The sequence below is a fragment of the Phoca vitulina genome, unplaced genomic scaffold (genome assembly GCF_004348235.1).
Source record: "Phoca vitulina isolate PV1807 unplaced genomic scaffold, GSC_HSeal_1.0 scaffold4, whole genome shotgun sequence".
Classification (NCBI taxonomy): Eukaryota; Metazoa; Chordata; class Mammalia; order Carnivora; family Phocidae; genus Phoca; species Phoca vitulina.
Window position 1 is genome coordinate 32,765,252 of NW_022589707.1, and position 14,452 is coordinate 32,779,703.

Consider the following 14,452-nt stretch of genomic DNA (forward strand, 5'->3'; position numbering starts at 1 on the left):
ATAAAGTGTGCCCTTCAAATTTTTAAAAATCCTAAAGAAGGTGTTTCCATGGCCTCCATTTATAACCCTGACTTTAAGTAAACAAGAATTTCTTTGTACCTTTCATAAATTCATTCTGAGACATGTTATCTCTTCATCTAAATCAAGATAGTTAAGGCAATAATAATCCTTCAACATTACAGAATCAAAGGAATTCAGGCATGGAAGAGCACTTGAAATACATAAACCAACTTCTTGTTTTATGGAGATGGAAATTAGATCTCTTTTTAGTTAAAATTATTTGTTCACCCAAATAGTTAGTGTCTAAAATCAGGACTTGAGTTCCTAAACTTCAGTTTCAGGACTATGTCCACATTTCATCTTGCCCCCTAAGCATTATACTTCTTAAAGACACATTCAAACCTCTTCTCCTCTCTTCATACTAAATAAGCATAATTATCCGTGCCTTTCCCATAGTTCCTTGTACACAGAATGTGTGTGAATAATACGGGTAGTATAAAAAAAACACAGCTTTAGAGTCTAACAAGTCTTGAGTCTGCCTCTTTAATGCTGTATGATCTGATGAAAGTTTGTTTAAAATGAGTGTAATAACACCTATAGCTACTGAGTATCTATAAGGTAATGAACTGTGAGCACATAACCAGGATAAAACATCCAATATATCCTAGACCCTGAACAAGTCTTAGGTTTTTTTCCCGCCAAACTCAAACTCCCATCCATAACCAAATAACATTTATGAAAAACACTGAAACATACAGATTTCTATGCCGGAAGTCTATTTTAGGTCAATGAAGAAGGTTTGGTTGGAAGTTGGAATAACAAGAGATTTAGGTACTCTATGTTAAATTAGCCATTCTCCAAGTTAATAATACCTCTTGACCAATTCATAGTCCCATAATACTAATGAAATTAAATATTCCTTTAAATTTATTTTTATCATGAGAATGTGTTAGCACCAAACAAATGCTGTAGACCAGAGTACAAAGTACTCAATGGGGTCTTATGGGATTTACTTAAAAGACAAAATTATTTTGTCAGTAATAGAAACAGAGATTAGAAACTAAGTAACAACTCCCCTTTTCAAACATTACCACCTAATTTACAATACCATGGCAGCAAAGAGAGCAGTCGTGTAGATAAAAAGTAATTTGATAAAATAATCGCTGCCATTTTTCTACTGCAATTGCTCTGCAACATAATTTATAGAGACCATACTTCTCCTCTTCTTGATGACAGGTAATGGGAAAAGTTCAGCAGCAAACCTTGATAGCAGGCTACGACCACTGGATCAGCACAACTAAGTCATTTTTAACTGTTTCCTCATTTTTTTTCAACTTTTACTCCATTTTATCAAAAAGAAGGACAAAGGTTGATGATAAAAAAATCTCTGTTCAAAACTGAGATTTGAAGATTAAAAAATAGCTCTAAAATGATTTTCACTCTATCTTATAAGGATAATGGTTCATTTTCTACATTGAGATGATCATGAGTTAGTCTATAATTTGTCACCATGAATATTAAAGTATGCAATAAAGAATTACATATACAACTCTTGTGAAAATGAAGCTCATAGCTTTTTGTTTAATTGAATCTGGGTCCTATGCATTTCAAATAAATCCTGAAGTAATGGAAAGATTATCACTGATTGCAAAATGTGATATTTAAGAAAAAAAGCGAAACAGATCACCTGAAGGATGCAGGTGGAATATTCCTTTTAAGCACCTGAATTGAGTTGATTAAGCTCCTTAAATCCTAAATTTAACTGTTGAGTTTCTAGAATCAAAGAATACAAATAATGGACAATTGCAGTAACTTTCATTTTCAGCCACTCACGTCGTACTTTTCCTCATATTTTGTATGGATTCTAATTTCTCCTTTACTATTTCAATTACTCTTTGTATGGATCTTATCTTGATCTTAAAATTATGTGGAGTAAAATAATAAATGGATAATTTAGATCTTTGATCTTTAATAACCTGTACTAGTGATAGCTCAGGATGTCATATCTCTATGCAAGATAACAGGAAAAAGATGATTTAAATACTGAAAGTTTAAACAAGAAAGTTAAGAAATGACCAATTATATTTTATAAATATGTGGTAAATACGACAACTCAGATTATGCTATTGATGTTTAGCTATTCCTTCTGATAATTGCTATGTGTGTAGTCTAACTTCTTAGAAACTACTCCTAGAACAAGGCAGTATATTCTATTCAATATAGTCAAAGAAGCTGCCATCAGTTTTTATACAGGACAACTATATAATCCATCTAAAGAAACCATTCCAAAATATTCAGATGAAGGTCTGTATATTCATTTTTTCAATAGATACTCAATAGGAAGTTTCAGTGTTCTAGACACCATTCTAGAAGCAAGAGATTCAATAATGAAGCTGCCTTCATAGAGTTTCCTTCCATTCTAATGAAGAATACAGACAAAAATAGTAGATATGGAATATAAGGGGTAAATGCTCTGAAGAAAAATAAAGGAGTTTGAAGAGAAAAATGTAGGTAATATTTTACATATTATTAAATATTAGTTGATTTAGATTGATATTTTCCAAGGTGACCAGAGAAAACATCTTTAGGAGGAAGACTGTGGAGCAACAACATGCATGTAAATATCTTAGGAAAGAATATTCCAGACAGACAGAAGAGCATCTTCCAAGGTCCGGAGGCAGGATATTAGAAAGGAATCCTAAAGTATAAACCAGGCTACTGCTAAATAAAAAGAGAATTCCATATAGTTTTATATGCTTCCTCTCTCTAACTGGGTTTTGACAACAATGTTTTAAAAGATTGTAGAAATAATCAAAAAAATTTAAAAAATAAAAATAAAAGACTGGAGAAATAATGATTGTCCAGGATCAACTTCCTCTGCATTATTAGGCCAATATATGGTTCCTGAATGTTGAGGAAAAGGATTCTGATAGGTCAATTAATCACTAAATAGCCTTTAATCATCCTTGGCAATTTTCCCTAATAATATGAAATTGCTTTGTGTAGTAACCAATAATTGAACCACATGTCTTGAATTATGTTTCTTATATAAAATACAGTTTGAGGAAATGATAGCTCAACTGTGTCTAAGCTAAAGTAATTTGAAATGTGTCTCAAAAGCTTTATTCATACTTTTGAAGTAATAAAGTAATCCCCATCCTGAGATAAGCAAAAAAAAAAAAAAAAAAGTACCAATTTAATTTAATAGTTTGGCAAAGATCAGGGCTCATCACTGAGGAAGGATTCCGTAGAGTTGTTCAACTTGACCTGTGAGAAATTCTGAGGGAAATGAGGCTGAACTAGCCTAATTGTGGGGAGGTGCTGATGGATGCTCTGTGAAGAGAGAAAGTCTGTCATGTGTACACCACAGTGGAACTCTCAAGGTTTTATGAGGAATCGACAACCAAAATTGTTTTCTTTGATACCCTAGTTGGCCAGCTCAAATAAAAAATCTCCAGCCTGGCCTCTCTGCTAGTTGCCAAATAATTAGTTTACCCCAAAATGTACAAACAAGATTTTTTGTTCGCAGGTCAATTACAGTTGTTTTTCTTTTTTTAATTACCCTCACCTCTCTCTCTCTTTTAATCCTGATTTTTCCTTTGTCCCTTCACTCAGTCTATCAACTCTAACATTTGAATGTACAATTTTTATTCAAAATAATTTTTAAAGTGTGCAACACCTATCTAAATGTCTCCAAGTTATACCTTGGTTAATTTGGGCTTTGAAACACTGTTCTTAATCCTGATTGATCCTTCAAGAACCTGATGAAAGTTACTGAATCTCTTCCCCCAAAATGCAATGCATCCATACACATCAAATTTTATACAAATTCGCAGGCTTCCTGAAGCATCTCCTTATTCTAAGTACATAAGGGAAGAGCCCCTTTCTCCCATGTCATCCATGAAAACCTTTAGATCCATTTACAGTTCAGATAAATACAAACTTACCCTTGAAGTCATTTACAAACACTAGCCCTTCCCAGTTCTGCTCTAACATGAAGCCACACCAAAGGCAAAATGTCTCCATATCTGTCATGAGCCTATCTTAAAAATACCTGATAAAACCTACCTCCTTAGAGAATGTGATATGTTTAAATTGTTATGTGAGCCAACTAATCCTTTGAGTGGATTTTATTGACTTGCTTATGACATTGTCAAGATAGTTTTACCTAATAGTTCCAGCTTCCTATGGGATTTTGCCAAATAATAAAGTCAATATTATCGCTCTGTTTCTTTAATCAAGTCTGACTGTGGCATATCTACTCTCTGTTTCACATAATTAGAATTGCTTCTTTCAGACAATGTCATATGTGAAGTATTATCAAAGCCCAAGAAATTCTCCAAAGACAAGATCCTGACTGTACCTTAACAGTCTTATCCTTCACTGCTTTACCTTTCCAGTTTAGCAAATTATCAGTTTGCTGGTGAGATATTTACAAAATTTACATTAGAAACCATCATTTCACATAGTCAACATTATTATACCTTATTGAAGAAGTTCAATAAGTTGGCATTGAATCTACATTGTGAATACATGTTTTAAAATAGGTAATATTTTGGCAAAGTTAAAGCTGAGATTGTATACCAACTCTAAAAATGGAGAAACCTACCTTTCTTGGTAAAGTGAGTTGCTTGAGTGCTTTCTCATGCTAGTAAAGAATCCTACTTATTGAAATTAAGTAAATGCTCAATAATCAATGTGAGTGTGTTCCAAATGCTCTTCATTGTCAAACTGAGACTGGACCTTATTTAAGTCATCCTGCATAGGTATTCTTCATCTCTCAATACCTGATTAAAAACAGTTGGGATAATCATAGTACCAAAAGCCTACAGCTAGATCAATTAGCAAAGCTCAATGTTGAGGAGTTTCAACATGTCTGTGACAGCTATTGTCTATACTACCTACGGCAAACAGTCTTGAAAGATAAAGACAGGGTCTCCCCTCTGGGGAAGATGGCAGATTTTTTTAGTGACAAGAATGAAAAAAAAAATCTCCCTTAGGAATAAATTTCGGCAAACTGGCTAGCATCTTCTTGATAAGAATGAGGCTCAGGATTCCTCAGCTGTGACACAGACCCACTCTATGCACACCATTTAACTCAGGCAGTCTACATCACTCCACAGGACTTGGGGGACAAGGGGGACCATTGAGAATATGGAGCTCAAGCTTCTTTGCTGTGCCAGGAGTAATAAATCCTTTGTCTCTGATCCAGGAATCTCATGTCTTCTGCCAGCATTCTAAAACTGCAACAAAACTAACTGGTTAGTTTGCAAGCAGGGTAAAATCTCAGGCCCTTCACAGTTCTTGACACTAAGCTAAATAAGCAAAAACAATTGGGATAGAAAATAATATTCAAGGATTTCTGCAACTGGCCTAGATAGGGTAATGAGCCAAATTTATCCTCATGCTTAAAATAACTACAACACTGAAAATAATAAATGAAAACAATGCTTTTAAGACTTTCAAATATCAGGCAGTGTAGCACAGGACAAGGGATAGTTTGTGTTCCCAAGAACCAGAATGTAAAACTCATAAGCGACAGAGAGTAGAAGAATATTGCCTCTGTAGTGGGATAAAATTATCCCTAGACCAAAGATTATTCTGGACCCACCAATGCCTCAAAAGGATCAAATTGTTTCCAAGTTAACTTAGCTGCATCCTAGAACAAAGCTCAAGAATACTTACAAGAATACAAAAATATACAGCATCCAACAGGTAACATTCATTAAGTCCGGCAATCAAATCAAAATCAAAAGTTGTCAATGCCTGGGAGGGTGCCCGCCAGGGGGAAAAAAAAGTCACCATACATGCAAAGCAGCAGAAAAATGAAGATATCCAGGGATATTCTTTCTGTTCAAATGTGGTTCCCAGATGAGCAGAATCAGTGTCACCTGGGAGCTTGTTAGAAATGCAGAAAAACTGAGGCCCCACCTCAGCTCTCCTGAATCAGAATCTGCATTTTAATAAGATCCCCTAGGAGTTTAAATGCACATTAAAATTGGAGACACAGAACTAAAACTCATAGTCAAGGGAGTCTCCCTGAGGGACTTAGAGGAACTACTTGTTCAGAGACTTCTATGACAAATATGTGGAAAAGGAATATTTATTCCAGATTTCAGATGTTTTCTTTCCTAAAAATACTGTAAGGTAATACATGCACTTGTTTTAACAAATTAAATTCTATAATAAGGGTGTTAAATGAAAAATAATGGTCCCCAAGCCACTTTTCCAAACTGAAGTCTGGCTTTCAAAAGGTGACTACTTTTAACTTTTTTGTTGTAGTTCTTCTAGTAGTTAGTTCTTTAATGCTTAAAAACATACGCTAAGGGGCACCTGGGTGGCTCAGTCATTATGCCTCTGCCTTCGGCTCAGGTCATGATCCCAGGGTCCTGGGATCGAGCCCTGCATTGGGCTCCCTGCTCGTCAGGAAGCCTGCTTCTCCCTCTCCCACTCCCGCTCCCCCTGCTTGTGTTCCCTCTCTCACTGTGTCTCTCTCTGTCAAATAAATAATAAAAGCTTAAAAAAAAATATGCTAAAATCTCCTGTGTCAAATCTGACTCTGGTATGAAATATAAAGATTTAGCTTAACATTATTTCTACTTCCTCTCTCTAGCCTCCCCTAATTTTTGATGGGCATTATAAGTTTTTAGTATAAATTGACTATTCATTTCTACCGGACACCTATGTAATTTTTTTAAATTTTTTATTGTTATGTTAATCACCATACATTACATCATTAGTTTTTGATGTAGTGTTCCATGATTCATTGTTTGTATATAACACCCAGTGCTCCATGCAGAACGTGACCTCTTTAATACCCATCACCAGGCTAACCCATCCCCCCACCCCCTCCCCTCTAGAACCCTCAGTTTGTTTTTCAGAGTCCATCGTCTCTCATGGTTCGTGTCCCCCTCCAATTCCCCCCCCTTCATTCTTCCCCTCCTCCTATCTTCTTCTTTTTTTTTTTTAACATATATTGTATTATTTGTTTCAGAGGTACAGATCTGTGATTCAACAGTCTTGCACAATTCACAGCGCTCACCATAGCACATACCCTCCCCAATGTCTATCACCCAGCCACCCCATCCCTCCCACCCCAACCCCCACTCCAGCAACCCTCAGTTTGTTTCCTGAGATTAAGAATTCCTCATATCAGTGAGGTTATGTGATACATGTCTTTCTCTGATTGTCCTATTTCGCTCAGCATAACACCCTCCAGTTCTATCCACGCCACTGCAAATGGCAAGATCTGATTCCTTTTGATGGCTGCATAATATTCCATTGTATATATACACCACATCTTCTTTATCCATTCATCTGTCGATGAACATCTTGGCTCTTTCCACAGTTTGGCTATTGTGGACATTGCTGCTATAAACATCGAGGTGCACGTACCCCTTCGGATCCCTACATTTGTATCTTTGGGGTAAATACCCAGTAGTGCAATTGCTGGGTCATAGGGTAGCTCTATTTTCAACTTTTTGAGGAACCTCCATACTGTTTTCCAGAGTGGCCGCACCAGCTTGCATTCCCACCAACAGTGTAGAAGGGTTCCCCTTTATCCGCATCCCCGCCAACATCTGTCATTTCCTGACTTGTTAATTTTAGCTATTCTGACTGGTGTGAGGTGATATCTCACTGAGGTTTCGATTTGGATTTCCCTGATGCTGAGCAATGTTGAGCACTTTTTCATGTGTCTATCGGACACCTATGTAATTTTAAATAATATATAGAAATACAATATTCTCGGGGCACCTGGGTGGCTCAGTCGGTTAAGCGTCTGCCTTCGGCTCAGGTCATGATCCCAGGGTCCTGGGATCAAGCCCCGCATCGGACTCCGTGCTCAGCAGGGAGCCTGCTTCTCCCTCTCCCTCTGCCTGTCTGCCTACTTGTGATCTCTCTCTCTCTCTCTCTGTCAAATAAATAAAATCTTTAAAAAAAAAAAAAGAAATATAGTATTCTTTTTCCACGAATTTGTGGCAATATTTCTGTACTCTCCACTCTGTAGGGTAAGGCTATTGGCACCTTATCTGTCAGCTATATCTTCACCTTTATATTGTTAAGGTTGATAATATTTACATTCTATTCTGTTTATTAAAGTTTACTATGCTTTGTCTATAAACTGATTATTGAAATTGAAAATGTACTAATAGCACTTCTATTATTATGGCTTTCTACATATCATTTACTGAAAGCCAAGAAGAGTCTTGGGATTCTGTATTTGCTATCCTAGTATCCAGGTCATATCGCTTCTCTTATACCCCACTAATTTCTCAAAAGCTGCCAATTTGTTTACTTGTTTCATATTTGGATTATGGCTTTGCTACAGAGCTTTCCATGTGCATGTGTGTGCTTGCTGGCATTTTTTTCTTGAATTCAAATTTGCCTTTATTTTCTCATGTTGAGAAAAGTAATCCGTCTTCTCTACTATATCACTAATGTCTTCCAGTCACTTATTTTACTCTTGAAATTCTTAATCTACTGCTTGGATTCTACTCCATTCTTCTTCAGCAGATTCTTCCTGATACTTGATTCTAGGCCTGCTGTATAGCTGATATCCTGAATTTGTTTCCAATGGGTTTTGGAGTTAATTCTACATTTTTTGAGTCTCTCATCTTCCCTTTTATTGGTTTTCAAATTTGTAGCACTTGAAAAAAATCCTCAAGTAACTTCCTTAAAAATATATAATGGAGGTTAATTTTCTGCACCTTTGCATATCAGAAGGGTAATTACCATCATATCTGAGTGGGTATGGAAGTCTAGATTCAAAATAATTTCCATCAGAGGTTTAAAGATATTACTCCATGCTTTTCTAGTATTGAGGATTGTCAACGAAAAGTTTGATGCCAACCTGATTCTCGTTCCTTTTGGAATGAGAAAAAGGAATGAGAATTGTTGTTGGTTTGTTTTTTTTTTCCCCTTTTCTGTTTGTAGGATGTGTACTTTTATCTTTGATGTTCTAAAATGAAATGATACAATAATCACCATAAAGGTGTGTGTGCATGTGCATACATGCATGTATGTGTATATTTTCATTCACTATACTTTATACTTGGTGGCTCTTTTCAATCTAAAAACATTTTTCTTACTATTGGTTTGATAAGGTCCTCATTTCTTTAAAGATTTATTTATTCATTTTAAAGAGAGAGTAAGAGCAAGTGTGAGCAGGGGAGGGGGCAAAGGAAGAGGGAGAGAGAGAATCTCCAGCAGGCTCCCCGCCAACACAGGGCTCTATGCAGGCTCGATCTCACAACCCTGAGATCATGACTTGAGCTGAAATCAAGAGTCGGGTGCTTAACCAACTGAGCCACCCAGGCACCCCATATAATTTCCTCATTTTTGTCTTCTTTTCTCTATTTGAAATTCTTATTAGATGGATGTTATGCTGATCTTAATACAGATACTTTCCTCCCTCTCTCATACATTCTTTCTCCTTCTCTTTCTACTCTGGGAGATTTTCTACTTTACTGCCTGACGAATTTCTGACCAGTTTACCATGTTCTTGTTCATTTTGCATGAATATTTCTAATTTTTAAGAGTTCTTGGTTTTGTCTCATGAGATGTTGACCTGGTTTTATCAGTCCTTGTATCTTATTCTTTCTAAGTATACAAATTAGAAGCTTGGAATTTATTGTTTGTATTTCTTTTAAGCTATATTTTGTCCTCTGAATTAGCTCTTTTTTCTTTGAGATTTTTTTCTGCTATTATATACATGCGTCTTTTTTCCTACTAGGTCTCTTCTAAATAAGAAGTTTGACCGGGAGCTGCGTATGTGGACAAGACTTATGACCTAATAGACTTCACTTTATCTTTTTTCTTAAGATTTTTATTTACTTATTTTTTGAAAGAGAGTGAGAGTGAGCAAGAGAGAGCACAAGCAGGGGGAGAGGGAGAAGCAGTCTCCCCGCTGAGCAGGGAGCCCGATGTGGGGCTTGATCCCAGGATCCTGAGATCATGACCTGAGCCGAAGGCAGGCGCTCAACCGACTAGGCCACCCAGGTGCCCCCAGACTTTACTTTAAAGTAAAGGGTAAGGAAACAGCTTATAGGCAGAAAGAGAATCCCAAATGTCAGAATAGCAGCCCTAACTGTTCCCAGGCAGTTCATTTAATTTCTGTGTAGAAGAATCTTCTGGATTTTCTTGTCAAAGTTTAAATATTGAGTTGTCCACATTCTGCCTGCCAGAGAACAGGAAAAGGCAAAAGGAAGGGAGGTGTGGAAACCAAAGTATTTTTGTTTCAGCAGGCACACTTTTAATTCCCTCATGCCTGTTAACACACTTTCCCATTCTCACCCTCCTATACTGGCCCACGACAAGTCTGGTGCCTTCTGAGGGGTTCTGCCAGACTTATTCTGGCCTCTGGTCCCAACCGGGCTGCATGTACCAGCATGCTCCTATCTGCTTCATCTTCCAGATAAGAACTGAAATACCCTGTCAGCTGTTACTCCACTCTCTTCACCACCAAGAATATTCCATTTCTTAGTCTTTAATAGTTTATTGGGATCTTGAGAGGGAAAGGAAGTTAATACAGGTGCTCAATTAGCCATCTTGAATGAGAAGCCAGAACAAGCATATTACATACATTATTTCACATAGTCCCAATGCAGCCTCTGACCACAAAGTAAAGTCTACCTTTTCATCAGCTTCTGACCACAAAACAAGGTCGTGTTTCCTGTGTGTGTGCAAAGTATGATGGCATGATTTTCACCCCACACAATGGCTTAATTACTCTGCTCATTTTGGGGGGGGGACCCAAAGAGGAGGTCTTAGCTGCTTTCAAGAGCGGTCTGCCTCCACAGCCATCTTCTTGCACCTGGACAGTCTTCCTGACGTGGGCCGCCCTACGTGGTCCACATGCACAGCCAGAAGCTACTCCAAGAAGCCTCAGCAGTGTCCAACGGCAGCAGCACACATATGCCAATACCCAGTCTGCGTGCCACCCACAAACCTTCCCAGATGCTGAGGGTGCTGCCTGCAGACATCCCAGAGCTTTAGCTCCTCAAAGTATCAGAATATTGAGGATCTTCTTCACTCACTACCACGCCACTCTTTAATATCTGTCCCCAAAACAATTCTGCCTGTACCCAGAAACTCAGAAAATCTAGCCTGTTCTCAGAGCTTCTTCAACCCCTCTCTGGGAGCTCAAAATTTTAGCCCCTGGAACTAGGTGGGAAATTGATACCAATCTCTCCTCTTCATCATCATTCTCACTCCTTCCTGCCCTGCCTCTCCCAAATCCCCCCTCATCGCTCCCTGACACATAGGCAAGAGCCCTCATAGTTATCAGCAATACACACTGCTGCTTCCTATGTGCCTTAAATGGGAGTCCTATGAGAGTTAACTCTTAACTGCTACGGGAAATAAATAGTACTACTGTCACATTGATATAGAGAATGTTTAAGATACAGCTGTGAATAACATATAAAGTTTCTCAGATTATTTTTAGGTTAACCTGAAAATCAGAATTCATTATGTTCTTTCCATGTCCCCTATAATGGTATACGGTTCCTTAATGTAGATTTGGAATTTGCTTCGAATTGCTGGTAAATGCTTACTTTATTTTTATATTTAAGGAGAACTTTGGTAGCGTGGATTTCTTAAAATGTTTTAGTTCATGACTTAAATTTCCATCCTGAGACCCAAATTCCACTGCTCAGCAGAACCCTGAGAACCATGTCAAGCTCACCACAGAAAGCAGTATAATAGGGGAAGTGTGTCATGCCAAGACAGTCCAACGAGGTCTTTTAAAATCTGCCACAATCCTAAAAGGGAGAATAATACATCATATGACAAAATGGAAATGTCACCTGACTCCTTTTTAAGTCTGGATGGGCTCAGGCTTTAAATAGACTTCAAAAACCATCCATTCTTTTTCTACAATGAAAAAGCAGACTGTGTTGTTGATAGTATATAATATTACTACAAACAGAGAGAAATGTGTAGTGAAGGATCACCCTGAATTCGGCAGGTAAGAAAATGGTAGCTCCCATTTCTCCAGAAAATAACCACCTAAATTCTTTTTTATCTTAGAAGAAAAATTCCTGGTTCTTTTCATGTTCAGTCAGATTTCTATACTAGCTTGACTCGCAAGGGTGAACTAGTTTCATTGCTTGAACTAGTTCTCATACCCAGTATTAAACCTCTGCTTACGAAAGGGTTTTTCTGTGTTAGGCTATAATTGTAACCATCTCTGAGCTATCGGATTATCAGCACTGACATGAAATTTGTGTTGGATAGAGATAATGCTCCTCATTTTTGCCACTTGGACAGTTCAGTTCCTTCCTTAAAGAGAAGGACAATTAAAGGAAGGTAAACATGAAAGAAACACGTCCAGGGCAAGCTCCTACTCACTAAAGAGATTAGACCATAGTAAGAACACATCAGCTGAGTGATTTAGAATCACATTCTAAGCAGCCTCAGTTCACCAACGCAAACCCTAAACTTCTCTTTCAATGGCTACAGACAGCATGTAGACTCTGCCAAGACAATTTAAAAATGCAAGTAATTTTTGTAAAAGGAGAGTTAATGGCTCAGCACAATCCAGCACCACTCCTGGAAAAGGTAGACAGGGTTTGTGCCATCATTTGTGCAAAAAAGAAAAAAAAAAAAAAAGACAATGCACTTGAGGGCATTCTTATCCCATATACAGAAACAGACAACAGATATCTACACACCCAGAACACTACCCCAAAGAATAAGTATTAACCGTGCCTAGATGAAAATGTTATTTATGGTAGTCAAATGACTCACTCACTCACTCTCCATCCACATTTGCAGACCCAAGAAGAATGATCAATTTCCTTATCATTTGAATAAAAAAGCAAATTCCTAGTTCAGTAGCCAAAACAGTGGTCCCCTTTGGGTCTCAAGAGCCATTATTAAAACTGACACTAATTGGTATCATTGCTGACAGCACAGAGTGACAGGGAAGGCTCTGCAGAAGAAGCACCATGCATCCCTGGGAGTGCCTGCCAGCTTATTCATGGATGGGGAAATTCAGGTAACCCCACGCGGAGCCTGCCCTTGTCATTCATGCTCTGTGAAGACAAAGGATGACAGGACTTTTGATCCCCCACTTCCTCCAAACACTGTTTACAGTCCTTGCCTCTGCACATCACCTCCCTTCCCAAGCTGAACTGACGAGCAGAAATTCAAAGGCAATGAAAGCTTGGCTCTGATCAGTGATCCACGCATGGCAGGAGCTGAGTGGCCCACGGCAGTACTCAGAGCATGTTTGGGTGTTATGACAGGAGCTCAAGACTGTGATGCTAATGAAGCCCATACAGCAGAATGTATTTTCCAGCCCAAAGAAGCCCCACACACCTAGGTTCAACACCTGAGTTCTCCGGTTCCACTGAGGTTCACTAATGGTGTGCATAGCAAAACTCATCCCATTGCTAATTCTGTTTTATTCACATCCTTCCTACCTGCTCTTAAATGCACTCAGCTTCTTCCTACCATAGTCCTCATATCCCATACCAACATAACTGCTGTTGAACTGTAAGAGCATATCAAAAAGTTTGCATTATAAATCCAAAAGAACACAGACTTTCATCATACCTACTCACAAGAAGAGTTTGTTCCTGTTAGGGTGTGATCCAGAATATTCATCTTGAGACAATTTATGTACAGATATAATCACTAAGTTAAACAAAGATAGAACAAAAACAGCCTTAAGAAAAAAAGCATCCATGTACAAAATGGAAATTTTTCAAGTAGGGAAAGGAAAGGAGAATAATTTCAAAATCAAATATTGAGCAGCCACTGAAAAAAACAGAGACACATGAAGGGATTCATAATAAATGCATAAATATAGTGTAGTATCTTGAAGAGACAAATTTTAATAAATCTGTATACATACTTTTTTTTTGCCTTATCTTGAGCTTATAGAATAGCATATGTTTCACAGGTCATTTCAAAAGTCATTCTATTCATCCCAGTACCTCCACGAAGGGAATGAGATGCCATTAATAATACTGGGGTTTACCACATGTTTCCAGTCCTCTGCACAATCTTTGGGAGGGTATGTCCTTATTAGCAAAATCATCTTATGCACTGGAGTGGGCAGAGATAAAAAGAATGAGTTCTATTTATCCAAAAATAACAGTCAGCTAATCAAATTTGAAAGTGCATTGCACTTTGAGATTAATTGTTAGGTTTAAGACCATGCTAAATCCAGAGGTGGAGGGAAGGTCATATTGAATCTGTGTGTCTTGGACTCACCCACTCAGAGCCCATTCAGAGGAATAAGTTATATAAACACATAAGACCACCAAGCAAATAATATAAAGTAACTACAACAGTTAGGAATGCCTTAAAGCAACAAACTCATAATAAAAAGATACAAAGTGGAACTTTATATTGGAAATAAATATTCAGTCTACAGTCATACCACTCTGAACGTGCCCGACCTCATCTGAAAATAAATATTCATAAGAAAAAACTGTTGAAG